At 40.8% G+C, this 15,236-nt stretch overlaps 1 protein-coding gene across 1 annotated transcript in view; it reads right to left on the bottom strand.

The window, feature by feature from the left end:
• Positions 1 to 14,704, bottom strand: part of LOC109967642 (cadherin-6-like) — a 114,235-nt gene extending 99,531 nt beyond the window's left edge. The window contains exon 1 of the mRNA XM_020613370.1: positions 14,589 to 14,704. The gene's annotated coding sequence lies outside the window, so the exon portion shown is untranslated. The remainder of the gene's footprint in view (positions 1 to 14,588) is intronic.
• Between the last annotated feature and the right edge of the window lie 532 nt (positions 14,705 to 15,236).

Here is a 15,236-nt window from a genome sequence, read left to right as displayed (position 1 = left end):
TAACCTCACTGTTCCACTTCCCTCCCTCTCATTCATACACATGTATTCTTTTTTACGACTGACTTATATTCTTCTTCTTTCCAGAGCAGACCTCCACCTTTCCAGGTGTTCCTCTACCTGCTCTCTGCTCTCACTACAGATCACAATGTCATCCGCAAACATCATTGTCCACGGAGATTCCTGTCTGACCTCATCTGTCAACCTGTCCATCACCATAGCAAACAAGAAGGGACTCAAAGCCGATCCTTGATGTAGCCCCACCTCCACCTTGAACTCCTCTGTCTGACCTACAGCACATCTCACTACTGTCGTACTTCTCTCATACATACAGTATCCTGAACTACTCTGATGTTGAAACTCAGTATTTTCCACTAGGGTTTCTTAATAGTAAAAGACTGTAACTGCAGGGTATCTGATGCTGATGATGAATGTTGTATTGATTTTAATAAAGTATTTTCTTCTGAAGTTTTCTCACACATACACAGACAGGTTATCAGGTTATACAACTACCTGTAGAGCAGCCTAAATGTTAGTAAGCTAGATTGAGCTTTTTTTAAATAATGGATCTGAAATGGATCAGGGGCAGATGAGCAGAACAGAATCCAAACTATGCTGCTTCATGAACAGATCCAGAACTAATGTCACTTGATTTTAACACATATGGGTTGGATTCAAGCCAGGTCTGCACTGGATCTGTGGCACATATCTGTTGCAGATCTGCCTCGATGTGCGATGGACTCCAATATGGATCTGTTTTGCAGATCTGTTTTGGAGGCCATGATACCTGAGGGGCGGATCTGCCGCCGAACCAGTTTGCTGTCTGGGAAATCCTCCCAATTTGTTGAAAAACCACAATAACGGCACACTGAGAACATTTGTACTGGAGTCAAATTCCTTGTGTGTTTTAACATATTGGCTAATAAGGCTGATTCCGATTCTGAAAAGATGCTTACTGTAAGCCTGCCTCCTCTGAGTATCATAAGCAGTCTGTATAAAATGCTACTGAAGACCCAAGTGGCCAAAAAAATCTATGAATGCAAACTCTGTTAGATACTTCAAAGCCAAACATGATCAGTGAGATGATTACTCCTAGTCATTCAAGCACAACCTTTAAAATGTGGTAGCTTTGAACATAGTGAACTCGTCAAGCATCTTACTCATACAAGCTAAAACCACTGCTCCTTTAACAAAATGACATTACCATGACAAGCTCAGTCAAGGTTTTGAGGTCACTCAGTGTTTTAGGAAATCGATGAACTTGTTTATGTGGTTGCTGACAATGGGACAGCAGGGTTAGTGATTGGAATCAATCAACCAGCAGTGGCACCTCATTTCAAAACAGCTACTAGGACAGCCAATTATAAGATGTGTTTGAATGGGGGTTTATTTAGCAATGTTTGGAATTAGAATCGCTACACAAAATACACAGCAGGACAATATTAGCATCTTCTTAGAAACTACCATTTTTATCCAATCTTCACAGGTAACAGGTGTGAGGGGTTGTGCACAAAATATGGAGACCCTGCTGTACATCTGAGCTACACATGGTATTCAGTGTTAGTAGTTTGGACAATACTTCACGCAAACTAAATGTCATCCTGGCTTTGATGTGAAGAGGATATAAATGTTTCATCTAACACTCGGAGCTCTTCTGCATTATTCTGAGGCCTTTTACAAGCAGTGGAGTGTAATGGTTCAACTGTCAAAGCCCACAGCAGGACATACATTGTGGGTGATGTAATCCCTGTCTCCTGTGCTTGACCCCAACACACAAACACATATACGCATGCACTCATTTAGTGACCCAGAGCCAGCAATTACTAAGTCCCAGTCAGTGTAATCTGCCATGCAACCTTAGCTGCTTTAATCTCAATAAAAGGGAGATAATAGATATTGAAATGTGTGTGCATGTTTATGTGTGTGTGATTTGGTTGGTTAGAAACTTAAGCAAGGTCCTCACAATGATATATTTCAGTGTGTGTGTTTGTGAGGTATCTGAGTGTTGCCATGTTCTTCAAAAACAATTAGTGATGGATAGTACCAGATGGTGCTTTAGGATTTACACTGTTATGTAACCACAAAGAGGGTTTGGGGAGGGGGGTCAGCAAAACTGAGGAACATGAGAGACTTGACACATCATGAGCACCTTTTATCACACACCAGCAAACCCAAAACACACTAGGGGACAGTTAGGAAAGTCAGTGACCTGAAAGATGGCATCGCAGTGTCTTCCTCTGGTCAGGTGGAGCACGTTTTCTCTCTTCACAGTGAGTGAGACAGAGAGAGAGAGAGAGAGACTTTGGGGTTTCACTAGGGCTGCAACTAACAAATGAAGAAACTGCATGAGTGCTGGTTCATGAACTTTTCATCTGTGCCTTGTGGTTCACAAGTTATTAGCCTAGAAGTCTTGTGGTTAGGATCACTGTGTCCTAAATATGAATAATCAAGCAAGTTTTTTGAAACAAACAAACAAAAAAACATCCTTTCTTACACGAATTTGGAGTTAAATGCAAAAGCTAATCACACTGGATGCTTTTCACTAATCACCAACATTAGCATAAGAATTGCTAATGCTAATCTGTATCACTAAAGGCTAATGCTTCCAGTACATTGATGTATTAAGGAGAACCTTCCAGGCTTGCACAAAATGGAAACTTGTTTTGAAAGTCACAGTAGAGCCCGGGCTCAGGGTGCTGCGACATGTACACTGACAGAGCAAAGACTCGAATGCCCTCTGCTGACCTTTGTTTCTTAGAGGCATGGCAGCGCAGTTCATACACAGAGGCAAAGTGCTTTACCCTGAAAAACAATGACAACTGATAAGACAACAGATGGAAATTATTGTTCCTTTAAAAACCAAAGTAAGAATTGGGTCCACCTGTGTACAGCTTCACCCTGTGTGGTTTGGACCGGAGTGTCTACCAGCGGACTGCTGGATATCAGAGCCATGCTGGGTTTGTATTCTTCAAGGAGATTAGACATGCACTTACAAACATTCTTTCTGCTGCAAATTATATTGTTAAAAATAGACATATACAGTTAAAAACTGTCAGTGTTGGAATGAGGGGCTTCTAAGACTTCTGGCTTCTTTTGATTACCATGCTAAAATTAAAAATATATTAAAATGATCAATTTAAATCAATGTCTCTACTCGTACTGTAGCCCTGAGCCTACAGCTGCCCAGCTCCCCAACATGACCCCAAGACTATCAGGCCACCTGGCCCCAGCAGATAGACTAATACTCAAGAGACTAACTGAGCTGTGTACTGTGCTTGTGCTCTGTGTGTTGAACGTGTTGGACCACAAAGGTGTCACAAAGTATACATCCTAACTTCCAGGAGCCAAAAGCCTTCAATAAATATCTGCCAAACAAAATGATGTGCAGCAGGCAAAAGATGATGTCAAAGCTGGATAAAGTGAGGGGAAGAACCTTGATCTGATAAGATCAGAAAAGAGACGATGACAGGGCGTACCCATCAGTTAAGCTTCTATGTGATGACAGAATGCACTTTTCTCTTCAGGCTCTTCAACTCCCCAGTGATTTCTACTGCCCTAAGAGGCATTTTCAGGTTTGTTTTTACCTGAACAACAGTCCAAAACCAAAAATACTGACAAGCAACAAGAAGGTGAGAGTCCCAAATACTGGAATTTATGCTTTACCAGTGACCTAATGATTCAAACTGGAACAAGATCCAGGTATAAGACCATTGATTAGTAGCAGCAGCTTCCTGTATTAACATGAAGTTAATGTAACCCCTATTCCTATTTTTATTTTATTCTTCCCTTGATTATCTACTACAGCAATAGTACTAGCTGCTGCAACAGTCTGTCAGGGACACTAGGTTTTGTTAGAGTGACCCTAAATAAATAAAATCTGGATACTTTAGTCTGAACTGCAGATGTACTGTTGGACACAATAGGTCTTGGCGTGCATTATACTAACATTGGCACAAGGAACAAGAAAGCAAATAAGGAAGTAACATTGACTTGTTGAGGATGCTACAGCAAAACGTCTGTGCTGGAGGCGCTTTGTTCAACTGAGTCTGCCTATTTAAGAGTGTGTTTTAAAGGACCATGTTTTCTTATTGTCTGTGCCTGTGTTTACGAGGTTCTGTAGTGGCACTCTGCACTTCTTTCATTCACAAGGACATTTGATCATGAGAACCCCTAGTTTATGGCTGCCAGAGAGCCGGGAAACAGCAGGAGCGCACATACACAGAGACAATGCTTTTGTCACTCTCCTTTAGAATGTAGCAGACCACTGCTATGCAAATGAGCAAACATTTACTCTTGTAAATAACTGTGTATGTTTACATTAGTGTGTGTGTGTGTGTGTGTGTGTGTGTGTGTTAAACAGATGGCTTAAAGAAAGCCTGTGGTTGAGATAAACATTTAATACATGCTAGAATTATCCACTTTAACTCCTCTACTTTAGCAGGAGTGAGCACCTGTCACATCCTAGGCTTTTTACATGATACATTCATTATTATATACATTACATTTGTCTTCTCACTGTGGAGATCAGTGTAGTTTCCTTTTATCTTAGGCTCTTTGACAAGGAATGAATCCAATTTTGAAGCATTTGAGGAGTGCAGAGAGAAGAATTGACTTGTTCAGAAAGGAAATTCAAACATATTCACCTTCAGCCAGCTCTGGCTGTGGGCCACTCGTTTCTATGTCACATCCAGGAGCGACCAATATTAAGCACCTCTGCTGACTGGTCAAGCTCAGAAGCAGTTGATAGAGAAGAAGGAAGTTTTGATCTCTATTTATAAACTAACTTGTATATACTCTGACGTCTGTTTAGTATACACCTAGCTAAAACCAAAGCAGCTTAATGCAACAGATCCTGTTTTCATGAAGGTTATAATGGTTGGTTTTACTGGGACACATTTCATAAACTGAGTTCACCCTTACTGATATAATGGACAAAATACCAGGGGCAGCTATTTAATCAGTTAAAACTGTCAGCTCTAGATAAATATAAATCAAACCGATGCCCTTTTCTGATCCAAACACTTCCTTTTCATAACACACGAGCTTAGAACTATGGAGAAATATTCTTTCACAAATAAAAGCTTGCTGATTTATTTCCATATATTAAGTGCAGCACACACTGTGGGTCTTGCATAGTCTCATAGTGAAGGTACAGTAGTATGGGCATGCCTCTCCAGGGAGTGGACGAGCTAACACTGACATTTTGCCAGTGCTAGGAAATAGGACAGTACTAGATCCCCATTTACAGATACAGTACCTGTGCATGTTCTGTGATGTGCTCCAAACTCCACCAGTGTGTCTTTCAAATGTTCAAACCTGTGAAATTGTTCTTAAAACACCAGCAACACCTATGATACCAAGTTTTAAACAGTATCTACTGCTGTTAACACCAAGCACCATTTACAAATTACCTGAAAATGAAGAGCTAATGAGCAGCAACATCCTCTGCTGCTCTTTTCATTTAGTTATTTCAGAATGCATCAGTATCAGGTGATCGTGTCGATTTAAACTTGTGTACCTCAGCTCTCACCCACTGCATGCTGGGACAGCCTCCAGCCTGCTGCATCCCTACCCATGAGCAGTAGGGAGGGGAAATGAACGGATGGACTGACCATCAATAAGTGAGCAGCTCCCAGCCTTGGCAGTGGGTGGGGCTAAGAGAGAGAAGTATACAGTAGAGTACATAAAATGGAGAGGACCACATGGGTTTTATGTGGCTGCTGCTGCCTTCAGGCGTTAAAGCCTTTTTTAATTAACTCAGTCTGACATACAGACATCACACAACTACACAGACATGACAATGACTATTAATAATAGCTGTCTTTATTAAAACAAGAGGTATATATAAATAGGACTTAGGGTTCCATTCTATCATTGCTGGAAAAATATGTAGAATTTTCTATTTAAAGAATGACACAGAGGAATACACTGGAGATAAAAACTGGGCCAGAAAATGTCTTAAAAACTGACAGCCCATCTAGAGCACAGTAATAAAGGCTCTCTCTGAAATACAGCCTCTTTTATTATACTGGTTTATCACGGAAGCTTGTCCTGTCCAATCCAATCCAATGAAAGTGAACCATAATAATAAAAAAAAAAGGAATTAAAGCATCCAACTTGACCTCTGTCTTTGCACTGATACACCATCCAACTGTTCTCCTCGGCCTCTGAAATAAGCTTAACAACAGCTGTGGTTCATTTTGTGTGGGAGTCTATTACCTATTCTGTTTCAAACTACTCTGAGCCAATGTACTGTGTACGCTTTGTCTTGTCTGCTTCTGTTCTCCTTTCACCTCCAATCAAAGCAGACAAAGCCTGATGATGAGCAACAGCACACACCAAACAAATAAGAAAGTCCCATATAGAAAGGGTCTCCTGGTATGTGTGCTCCTATTGTGCTTTTTTACAGCCTGTGAAACAAGATGGAGGTAAATTAGTAGATTAAGAGGCCATACACGTCTTTTTTCAGTTACTTCCTACACATTGTCTGGTGTTTCTGGCAATATCAGGTGTCACACAGTAGTGTAAATCTTGTCAGCTATTTTTTAGATGCAGTTGTAGATTCAGGCCTATGATCAAAAGTCCATACTAGTTTTATTTACATTTAACCAGCCTTATCCTTTTTTGGCTTTAGTAAATTGACTAAAACAGGATATTTTAGTCTCGTCTCAGTCAAAAAAACCGCCATAAACTCTTAGTCTAGTTTTAGCCAAAAAAAACAAACAAAAAAAAACACACAAAACTTTAGTCTTTTTTTGCCATCCAAAGATAATCTGGCAAGAATGTTTAACACTATAGTTTTAGTGAGCAAACTGCTTTCAAATACCATTTCTTGCATCTGGGTTTGGGCTAAGAGGAAATGAAAAAGAAAAAAAACAACAAAATGTAGGATTGCAGCTTTGCAGAGAGTGTGTCTGGTCTGATGTTATTAAGTAATACATCATATAAACCAAAAAAGCCTACAAAGATACAACAACAGTAGCAAATCCAATGCAATCAAGCTGAATAAAGTCAATAATTGTTATGATCTTAACTTTGTGTTTGGTAACAAATCCTCAGTAACCCTGTACAACAGCCCTGCAACACATCTGACACCTATACTGTGCACTGTAACAAAGAGTAGATGTCTCTCTGTAATGTCACAGACAACACCGAGAATTATCACCATCTCTGTATCATCATGGATTTGCTCTTTCCATGTTTCTAACTCCATTCCCATCAACATCATCATAATTTCCCGCACTGGATGTGTAAATGAACATCTATTTGTAGACACATCCCACATAACAACTCTACACGGTGGCAGGATGGCGGTATTTGGGTTTACAACTGGTTTAGATTTTCCCAAGAGGTTAAAAAATAATAAAAGATTAAAAATAATGCATCTTTAACGATTATACTCAGTAGCTCTGCCACTGTGCGACAAAAACAAAGCAACTGTTTTGACAAAGTGCACCACAGTGAAGTTCCAGAACAGATTGACAGTCACAGTTCTGAGGCTACATGTGACACTTACCAGTTATTTTCAGAGGTTTGGTGGCAGCACGTGATGAAGGCTGCTGTCCTCCAAGCTTTAAATGTCTCCACTTCAGTAATGTTCTGGATGGCGTCATGGTGAAAAACTAGGGACTACCGTGGCAAAGCTTCTGCATGAGATTATTTATCCTTTTCTGGTCATGTATCAGTATATCCCCTTCCACTGCTAATTTTCTCTGGTCCATTTTTATTTTCAGCAAAGTTCTACTCTGTGTTACTTTAGGTTAGCTATCAGACACTAATTAGATGTCTTGCAGGTTGCTGTAGGATAAAAAAAAACTATCTCCTTTGATTTTAGTCAAAAAGGTAAAACAGTCTTGAGAATTTCGACAAGCTGCCACATTTTTTCATTCTTTCTGACCCTGGCTTTAAACAGCGATCCACTGTATTTGCACACACAACACACTAGGCCTAGAGAGCTGTAATTGGAGGAGCTGTCAAGGCAGCCGTGAGGAAGGCTGGAGTTGTCTTCAAACAACAATTTAGTGGCTCTCTTCCAGACAGATGCAGCTGAACACCTGTCAGAGGAAAACTATTCATTTGATGTGAGCGCTTTCTGCAGTGTGTTAAAAGCCGCTGCTATTCACTTGCACACCAATTTCATATCTGACTTATGGTAGCTAACTGTTATGGCTCTCTCATATCACAACCATGAACACGTTGTATTAAAACACGCCTTTATTCTGTGCTTTCCAATGTGAATCGGCACACTTCTGGTAGCGGGGTCTCCAGGCTGGAAAAAACTAACCTGGGCACCGTTGGAATCAGCAAAGTGTCTGGAAACATGTGGATAGAAAATGTGCTTCATTGGTAGAATGTTGACACAAAAACACAGATACAGTACAAAGGGACTTCTGCTACTTGATCCACTTAATGTACCTTACCATGCACCTGGACCTAATCAGTGTTATCACCTTCTCCACACACCCCCACTCACACGTGCATACAGAGCACAAAGAATGTCAGGGCAATTGTCAGCCATCAATTAGCACACAAAGCAGTTGTAGGACTTCATTAGCATCCAGAGCTTCTATAATTAAATATGTGTGTGGCTGCGCCGTCACATGACAATTCCCTAGTACAACTGATATTTGATAACATTTGCACCAACTGCCTTTTTCTGTTGTCTACTCTGACAATGGCTCCGTCTGATGAACTTCCTGAGTACTTTAATACGTATGTGATCATGGGCAGCTGGCATTAACTCAGCAAGCAACTTGGCTCATTTACCTCTTTTCATTCTTTTACAACGTATACTGGAAGCCTTGTGGAAAGAAGCTCTCACAGTCAGACACTGAATGTTATCTCTGCTCCACTAGCACTCTAAATAAGTCTGATACGTTCATGAGTCATAAGGCCTTATTATCTTCACTTTGCCATTGAGTGCAAATTACTGTATTAAAAACATGGTTGGATGAAACTGTTTGTGGGCCCTGAGCAAATATTTAGCTTTTTGGTCCCCACTTGCCACCTCCTGCTCTCTGTGCATTGTGTGTACCTAATAAATGTATATGAGAGCCGGAGGATAAACACATTCCTGTGCTGAAATACTGTGCCTAATTCTAGTTTTTCTCTGTTCCCATTAGTTTTAATTGTGGTAATGTACTTCAATTTATTCAACAATATAAACAAAAACCATAAAGGTCACCACAGGGCACCTCTACCAGATGGGGCCACAGCCTTAGTTAATTCTGTAGATGTTATCAAAATCCCTTATAAACATGCAACCAACCAAATGACCATCCCAAACAACCACCTGGCAGATGAGGGGCGTTAGGGTTGACGCCTGTTTTTCCCAGCTGGTAGTCCAGCCTGGATACTTTTGTTAGCATTAGTAGCTCACTGTTATATCTCACATTGCTGATGTTTTACCACCAACTGTTGTGCCCACAAGTACCATGTAGAACTTTACCAGGCTGCAGCACTCTGAGAAGCAACATCAGTATGAACATGGAGTACAGCAATATTTTGGTCATTGTGCTCATTTTCAAAAAGCAAACCCAGGTCATAACAATAACTGGAAGTTCAAATGAAGGCAAGACAGATACAACTGAAATTCTAAAAATATGTTCTCGCTCTACCTTTAAAGAGGTCTTGCAATTCAACAGTGTAATAAGACTCTGTCCAAATTCACTGTAAAGGTCTCAGTGTCTAACCAGTCACGTAGTTTAGGTCAGTTAGGAACACCATGAGTAGGGCTGTGTGGTAAACACACAGAGATTTTTTTTTATAAATAGTAGGCATATGTTGGTTCCCCAGCAACATCTTCTGCCACACTAGCTCAATAACACCCCCTCGCCTTTGCTACACTTAAAAACAATGTGCCATCAGTACATTTTCTGTAAGAAGGAAAGAATCCGAGATTGAAAGACGACTGTTTAAGCTAAAAGTACAAAGCTTCTGGTAATCACCAGCTAATGAAATATATTAGGATGTATTTAGATTGAAGTTGTAAGCCCCAAATATGTCTCAGAGCTCTTCTGAACAGGCCAAAAAATAATAATAATCCCACTTTTTTATGTTGTGCTTATCAGTCTCACTGGAAAAGCCCCTTTCCCCGGTGCCCAATAAAATTAAGGTAATCAGATCCATATACTTTCTTATCCTTATAATGATAATGTGTGCCACTTCAGTGCTCAGTACTGTGAAGTGTAGAAATTCACTTACTTATTTCCTTTCTTGAGTGTAAAAGTCCAGTTGGTACTTGGTTACCTGGATGTTGCTTGACATATACAGTCATGGTCAAAAATACTGTCACCCCTGCATTTCTGTTAAATAACACACCACTTCTCCCAGAAAACTGTTGCAATCACAAAGTGTTTGGTATTCTCATATTTTTTTTCTTTTGCTTTTTGTGTTTGGAACAACACAAAAAAGCAGAAAAGAGCCCAGTCTGATCCATTCCACACAGAACTCCAAACGGACTGGACAGGATTATTGACACCCTCAATATTTGGTAGCACACCCTTTTGACAAAATAACTGAAATCAGTCACTTCCTGTAACCATCGGTGAGAATCTTACATGTCTACTGGAATTTTGGACCACTCTTCTTTTGCTAACTGCTCCGGGTCTCTCAGATATGAAGGCCTCATTCTCCCAGCTTGACGGTGGACACAGGAACAACCAGATCTCTGGAGATGGACTTGAAGCCTTGAGATTGTCCAGGCTATTGTGGTTCTCAAACCCTCAGACAATCTTTGCTCTTCTTTCTTTTCTCCATGCTCAGTGTGGTCCACACAACACAAAGGTTGAGTCAGCTTTTCTCTATTTTAACTGGTTGCGAGTGTGATTTCTATGTTGCCAGAACCTGTTGGTTGCTACAGATGTTTCATTACAAATTAAAGGAGCATCACAGGCTTGAAATGCAACTATTTCTGATGATTTTGAAAACGTGTCAAAAATTCTGTCCAGTCCATTTTTGGAGTTCTGTGTGGAATGTGTCTGTTTTTTTGTGTTGTTCCAAAGCAACAAAAAATTAAAAAAAAAATAAACATAAGAATACCAAAGACTTTGTGATTGGACAAATGTTCTGGGAGAAGTGGTGTGTTATGAAACAGAAATGCAGAACTGCCAAAATGTTTGGCCATGACTGTAAGAAATAAGGTGCCTGCAGACCACTGACAATAATCAGGTTACTTGAGTGGCATCTCCTTGATTTTTTCCTTCCAGTAGTGCCCAGCTGGACCTGCCAAGTAAACTTAATAAACCTATCCTCTCTGCATCACATAACCATGATTTCAGCTAAAATGACGCTGCCCTCACTCAGTTTAATAAACACACTGGGTGTGTTTTCAATCCCTAATTTGGCCAGACAGGAAAATACTTGTTCATTGACGCTTTCTTGGTCATCTCAGGAGCACTGCTATACTTAGATCCATCCTGAATTTCTGATATACAGAGGATGACATGCTTTTGTCTCTTCTTTCGTGAACTGTTGTGATGCCCTGTTTGTTTGCCTTAACCACAAACAGTGCTAGAGCAAGGCTTTTACCTCCAGCAAAGAGAAGGGCAAAATCTCCCTCTCCTCACCGATGGCTTCACTGATTTTTGTAGTGACTATGTGTAAATGTTTGCCTGGCTTGGCTTTGGGTTATTTCTCTGAGCTTTTGATTACTTCTATGCTGCGTGACTGACCTGACTGCGACTGTGTCCCGGCTAAAGACCAAACGTGACTGAGGTTTTGCCATCATGCTTCTGTGACTTTGGAGCAGCCGGTCAACAGCAGTGATCAGCAGTCTCAGTATTTTCTTCCATAAATGTCTTCCTGACACTTCCTCAAAGCCTTGAAATGATCTAAGGCTTTTGTTTACTTATTTATTCAAGTTACCTGATTTGCCCTCCTGCTGCTGTACTTCTATTAATTTTATGATTTCTGTTCTTCATCACTCATTCATTGTATTGGACTTTTATTTCTCTTTGTATGAACTAAAAATATTGTTAAACAAAACTCCTAATGTGTGTGCACCACATGGTCTTGGGGTGGTTGAATGCACTCAAAAATACAAGTATGAGTTGTTGTTGTTTTTTTTGTCAACCTGTTTCCAAGGTCAAGAAATCCTTGACATTTTAAAGGAATTATACTTGAACAGATAAACTACACTCAAATATATATGAATAGCAGGCACACTGTAATAAAGTTGTCCTTTACAATCTATTTGTTTTAACTGTTTTATTTCTCTAAGTCCTGTTCTCTACCTTCAGTTCACCAGAAATATTTGAGATTCTTTTTACATATATTACATTGTTATTACTGTGTTGTTTTTATTTCACTCTAACATGATTTTTGGCATCTTGTGTTGTAAATGGTGACATCTGCACATTCTGATGAAGAGTCTGAGGAGTAATTTGGGAAGTTGGGAGCCGGTTGTTAATGTTTCCACATTCAGGGACCACAGCTTAGTCAGTTGTCAGAGGTTTGTCCCCATGTGCCTCCACCAGGGTCCACCAGTGACTTGTTACATTTAGCCTAGAGACAGTTGAGGCTAGGGTCACGACCACCCTGAGATTTGCTCAGCTCTGGGAAACAAAGTCCCCTGTTGTAGTTTTGAGAGGTGATCATTATGGTCACAAACAATACATCCTGGTACATGGGGGCACAGTGAGACAGGCTTTCTGCGCCAGTGTTTCTGGCACTGTCAGCATAACCCAGGTTGTTGTACTTGTGGGCTGCACAAACTGCAGTTATAGCATAGCACGTCGAACACAGCAAGCACATATAGTACATAGCAATAAAATAATGTATTAATATTCCTGATTTTTGTCAAGAACATCTAGAAGGACTAAACTTAAAATCTTTTACAAATTGGCACCATTTTCTGATGAATGTTGCATATTTACTAAATAATTACTAGAAGAAATTCACACTGCTGCCTTCAAAGTGTTCAGGTGGAAGAGAATCATGGGAATAACACAAACCAGTTCTCACAGCTGAACAAATTACTGCACACTGGTTTAGATGCATGCCTAATATCTGAGTCTTTGGTCAGGCTAATGGGTACAACACACTCAGCCAGCCAGCAGCCTGCTGTTGGCTCTTTGAACAGTTTAAGTGATGGGCTGCAGGAGGTCATGTGATTCTGTGAGAAATGTCAAGTCAGAAAAGTAAAAAAGATATTCCTATTGTTTTGACTGAGGATTTTCACAGGTATCAGTTTTAAAATGAGTGCCAAAACCTACATACCCCTGACCTTTCGCATGTGACCAGTAGAGATTTTTACACTGACTACAAGCTGCTTTTACAGCCCTGCTCCACCTGCCCAGATGTTGCTAACCCCACCCATCCGGCTCTCCAAGCAGGTCAAATCCAACAGTGAACAACAGCCTGATTTGCTGCCACCGACCAAACCTGCTACTATGACAGCTAAAGCTGTTCAGTCTGAGAGATCACACATACTGTATTTAAAAGCTGGGTCTAAACCCAACGTGACAGAGCCTCTCATTACCAGCCACAGAACATGACGAGTCAGCAAAGCCACCGAAGCTATGTGAATAACAACACAAGGCAAAACAGGGTTAGATGATGACTGATAATAAGGAGATGCGAGGACATGGGTGTAAAACTAAAGAAAAAAAAATCTCTATAACTTTACATCTTCTAATTAGACAGAACTTCACGCCAGAAAGGCCAAGATGGAGTCAGAGAGAGAGGGAGAGATGAAACGACAAGAAAATGAGTCGGAACAGATCAGCATCACTGTGCCCTGCTGCACTCCGTCTCTGGCTCTCCCACTGTTCACACAACCACAGTGACCGAAACAGAAAACGGACACAGCGTCTTTAACGTTCAGAGTGTTTCCAATCAAGTCTTAAGTATTATACACACTAAGCCATAATATTTCCTCCAGTCACTGTACTTTCCCAGATAATTACTATAATAATAAGACGCAGTTGTACATCTCTAAGTGGAAGAAAAATCCCCAAACCTGAAAAATAAAACTTCGTCAACAATAAAGCTGAGTATTTTAGAGGTTAAGTTGTTTTTTTACACGCCTACGTTCCTCGGAGGCATCAGCGTCTTACAGGATGTGCGCTGAGACAGGAGTTCCCTGACGCAGGCGCGAGCCTTTACGCACAGAATTCATAAAATGTCACGTTTTTAAAATTTAAACAGAACTTTCATACAAGTTACCCTTTTGCACTTGACGACCTCTGGTCTGCCACTCTAACTTCCACACTGCCTACTAATTGAATTAAAGGGGAAACGGAGAAATTGGGGGTTATTTAAAAAAACTACTTTTTATTAACTCACACAAGTTATTGTTCCCGTAAACGATCTGAACGCCGTCTGAAGAAAGCTTACTAAGAAACAAAGTTGGTTACGCCCGAAATTCCCTTGACTTTTACCATGAAAGAGCAACTCACTGCCAGTGACAGGCTGCTAAGGACTAAATTAAATTACGCATCTCCAACAAGAAGAGCTTCTAAATTTCATACTATTGAGGCAGCTACATGAAAATAAAACCAAACTACGCAAATGAATATCCGAGCAGTAGTTTGTTGTGTTCTGAACCCGCTGTGGGGACAGAAGGAGCAGCATAGAGCAGTGGCACTTACCGCTGAGCGCCGAGGATGGAGCTTTAATAAGAACAACCAACAGTGGATCCAGCGGAGACGGACTGCTGCTCCCTGCTCTCCCGTCCTCTCTCTGCCTCCGCGGCGCGCTCTCTCTCTCGCTCTCTCGCGTGCAATCCCCACGTCCCTCAACCAATCCTACAGCCCTCACCCCCACCCCTCGCCAAATCAACAAATTGAGGAGATGAAATGGCTGTTGATTGGTCATTACAGTGCCTTCGGCGATTAAAGCGACACGTGCACGCTCACACGCACTGGAACGCACACCATGGGCTCAGTCTTCACCCCGGCTCCACCCAACAGACACGTTTCAATCAGCCATAAGGGCTGATTTAGAAGCCAAGTGACTGCTTTTTGCATTATTAGAGGACCTTTCAGCAGCAAGAACACATGAAATGGCGTGTTCGCAGCCTGCAGGTGTCACAGCTGAAGCTATTCTTTTGTAGTTTGTAGAAATTTCTTTGAGGCAGAATGGCAGTCTTCACAGTGGCCCAGAATTACAGTTATTCAGTTACAGCAATTCTAGATTCTGTGTCATTCATTTCCAAATGTCTTCTAAGCTCACTGTTTAAAACTTAAAGCTGCATACATTGATATTTTTATATTAACTGAGTGGTTTAATTATATTCT

The sequence above is a fragment of the Monopterus albus genome, unplaced genomic scaffold (assembly GCF_001952655.1).
Source record: "Monopterus albus unplaced genomic scaffold, M_albus_1.0 scaffold133.1, whole genome shotgun sequence".
Lineage (NCBI taxonomy): Eukaryota > Metazoa > Chordata > Actinopteri > Synbranchiformes > Synbranchidae > Monopterus > Monopterus albus.
This window is presented reverse-complemented; position numbering and strand designations above follow the sequence as displayed.